This window comes from Gastrolobium bilobum, unplaced genomic scaffold, assembly GCF_033153095.1.
Source record: "Gastrolobium bilobum isolate Gb01-03AN ecotype WA unplaced genomic scaffold, APGP_CSIRO_Gbil_v1 utg10314, whole genome shotgun sequence".
In the NCBI taxonomy this organism is placed as follows: Eukaryota; Viridiplantae; Streptophyta; class Magnoliopsida; order Fabales; family Fabaceae; genus Gastrolobium; species Gastrolobium bilobum.
The window spans coordinates 12,186-16,198 of NW_026895445.1; positions in this window are offsets into that span (position 1 = coordinate 12,186).

Consider the following 4,013-nt stretch of genomic DNA (forward strand, 5'->3'; position numbering starts at 1 on the left):
GGTTATTTTTACCATCTGAGACCTTCTACTCAATTTTTATTTTCCTAGGGTTGTGTGTTGGCAATTTACCGTTTTACCCTTTCTTTGTATTTTAGCTTAATCTTTAGGATTTTCACTGAATCTTCACTTAATTACACACTTAATTTAAAATTGTGAGGTGTTATATGCTGTGTGTACAGTAGGCTATTGGGGGTTTGTGCACCCTAGATTGATGAAGTTGAACTTCTGTAATTAATGAACTAAGTCAGAATCGTTGTGATTAAGGGCTTTTGGCTTGGTATGGATCCTTAAGATGTAAAACGTAAGGAAAGGCGTTGTCTTTAAGTAATATGCTTGTGTTGATTTATTATTGATATAGTATTGGTCCATAACAGATTGTGAATCTGTTGTGTTTGGACTTTAAGCTGTGGACTCTTGGCTTTGGGTGTTAGCTTGCAAGGTAAGCTTTTGTGTCCTCGGTTTAGCCATGTTGTGGTTCCACCATGTCCCATGGGGGTGTGGTTGTATGCATGCTGTGTTACATGCTTTGAATATTTGAAATGCTGTTGAGCTTTCTGTGTAATGGCTTTTAATATGCATGTGTTGTTCCATCTTGACGGTAAACCTGAGTATGTAGCGTCATACAAGACGGTGATCCGGGGTGGATGCAAGTAGCGTCTTGCACTAGTGTGGGTATTTGGCGTATGTAAATCCTGCATTTCTCTGGCCAGTATAATAGAATTGACACACATGACATGATTATCTGCTGCATTGCACTATTTTAGAACTGATGATGATATCTGCTTTTAAACTTATATTGCACATGTAAGTGAGCTTGGGGTGGAAGATCCTTGATGATATTATGCTGTATTGCTGCCATGACTGGATATGGATGCTGTTTGTGTTTTCCGCTATTTATGCTTTTGTTGTTGAGATTGATGTTGGGCGTGTTTCCTTATTTGGGTGAGCATGGGGATTGTCCAAGACACTTTATGTTAATGCTTTAGATTGGAGTTGTATAAACTGTTAGATGGTCCGGTCTACGTTGTTGTAGTTCCGTGACTAGAGCCACACTTTTATTATCTATGTTGTGAGGTATTTCAGTTAGCTGTTTTATTACAATTGCATACAGGCGATGTTTTATTAATTGATTAATAAGCAAGTTGGTAATGATAATGACATCATAAATGAAAAGAAAAAGATATTCCGCATTTTTAATTAAGCGCTGCTTAATACGATAGTATGATAACATTACCGGATATATACGGGGTGTTACAGTCGCAACATCTACCTTATCACTCACTCGCCCTTGAAGCTCTATTAGAGTTTAACTTGATCCACCCTTCATGTGGGAGGTTCCACCGCACCATCGAATTCATCTCTGGCGAGGAAGAAGGCCTCTGCGAATGCTTCTCCTACCTAGTTGGACCTCATGAATATAGGCATCTCCTACTACGTGTCCTTTTTCTGGTCTTACAATATCTGCAATGTTCATTTTTTTAGAAACAAAAAGATTTATTTTCTTCGCGTGGGCACATTTCGCTAAAGCTTTGATCCATACCCTGGGAGAACGTTGGTTCAAACCCTAATGTGAGGACTTTGTTGATGAGTAATATATAATCACTTTCAAAAATCTTATGTGAGGACTTTATTGATGAATAATATGTAATCTTTTCCCTAAATCCTTAGAAATCCTTCTTAAAACTTAAAAAATATATTTCAGACATAATAAACATCATAAATAAAGGGAGGGTTATATTTACCATCAGGTAAGTTTACCACATTTACAACTAATTTCATCACCGTTAGATTAGAATTAAATTTAACGGTTCATAATTATCTCTTATAATCGTATTTTTTTCTCTCACATTCTCTTTCAGTCTCTCTCTAGGTTTCCATCCTCTCTCTCTCTAGGTTTGCACCATTACCTCAAAGTAATTCAGAAAATTGGGGAAGAGAAATATAAAGATGCAATTTTACTTCAGAAGTGCTCATACCCATCTCGTATGTTTTTTTTTTGTGGTCATCATTTGATGCGGAGATACTCTAAAGGAAATAATGAAAAAAAATCAAATATGGAGTGATGTTCAAATATGGAGGTAATCAAATATATATATATATGGCTTATCGTTTCTCAAGTTGCTTGAGATAACTTTATCTTCGGCTAATAAATCATAATCGTACAAAGATAGATCAATGGCGATAAAGGAAGAAAGAAAATATATATATATATATATATATATATATATCTATATATAGGGCTTATCGTTTCTCAAGTTGCTTGAGATAACTTTATCTCCGGCTAATAAATCATAACCGTACAAAGATAGATCAATGATGATAAAGGAAGAGGGAGAAAAAGGAAATCATAACCATTTAAAGGTGAATCAAAAAATATAAGAAAATAAATAAACAAAACCACGTAGTTTTGAGCTAGCTGTAGATAAATATATCTCAAGTAGCTTGAGATATATTTTTCTCATATATATATATATATATATAAATAGAGAGAGAGAAACATAAGCAGCTTGAGATAAGTTTATTCCGGCTACCCAAAGAACATATTTCATTTTTTTATTAACAGTTGTGATACCTATTGAACGATATTATAACTACAACTATAACAACCCTCATTAGTAAAGTAAGAGAAAAGAAATTAATTAGGTGTTTAATTAGATTAAACACTTATGCAAGGAAATTATGTGAGCTAAATTATTAGATTAAAATAATGTGGGTTCATGATAATTAATGGGAATATACAGTTTATGTTAGACAAGTCTAATATGACCTAGATATAATTATGAAATATGAATTAGAATATGAGAATATATATATAGTGGGAATTAAGGGATATTTTATAGTTTAGCAAAATTAAGTCGAAACTTGAATGAGATGATTTAATTAATTTATCTAGTAAATTTAGTGGGATAAATGTGAATTTAACTTGATCCAATAATGTGTAGAGAGATTTATTTAATTAAGTTGGAATTGATATAATATCAACTAATAGGAAATATTAAATAGGTCAAATTACTTGTGTGAATTAACAAGTTATGAGATAGCCTTAAACTTAGAGGATTGGTTATTAAATTATTGGTGTTCACATGAATTTTTGGTGAAGCCCATTGTGCTATAAAATTAGAATGGCCCGTGTAGTTTATTTTTTGGTGAGACTAATAGGTACCCATTTAAGTGGTGAAAGGTCAAAGTTTGAAGATTTGAATCATAGTATCCAAATTAATTGGCAAATTGGCTCCTCACTTGCCATAGTCATACGTTGCCCATTATTGAGGGTTGACACATCATAAGTGATTGAAATAAAATAAGCCTTCTTATAACCCATCTATTAGCAAGTTCACAGCCTTGGAGTTTAGCTTCCCACGCTCATTTTGTTCTTTCCTCTCTATGTGCAGCGCAATATTAGGAGAAGAAAGGGAAAGTTTAGTCACTTGAAATACTTAGAATGAGGACAAATGATCTGCATAAAAGATGTAGAGTTATGTCTTGAGAGTAAATTCCAAGTGGAAGTTCCTTGAAAGAAGCCTTAGTTTGTGAGAAAACCCTTCCCCATTGCTGCGACCTAATGTTGTTAAAAAGAGAGTACAAGGACTGTTTGTGTTATCTAATGGTTGGACTATGACTCTAGTGTTAGTATTTGGGTGTCCTAGAGACAATCTTATGATTAAATAAGGACATAGATGTAGACCTTTTTAATATTGTCGCAAATAAAAAAAAGCACTCTTTATCTTGTTTCATAATTCTGTCTCGATATTAATGTTAATATATTATGAATAACTTGATAAACCTCGTGGAATAAAATAGGTATCTCTTGAATATCTGTGATGAGATCACGATCATGAGGATTCAAGAATACCGGATGCTTATTCCTAATATTATGTTCCTAGTCTAGAGATACTGAGAATGGGGTCAGTAATCTCGGGTAAGACTAGCATGACTTATCTACTTGTATATGGATACAAGGTATAGACCTCATGTGCTACAGATATGGAGATGTCTTAGCTAAAGTCGTGGGT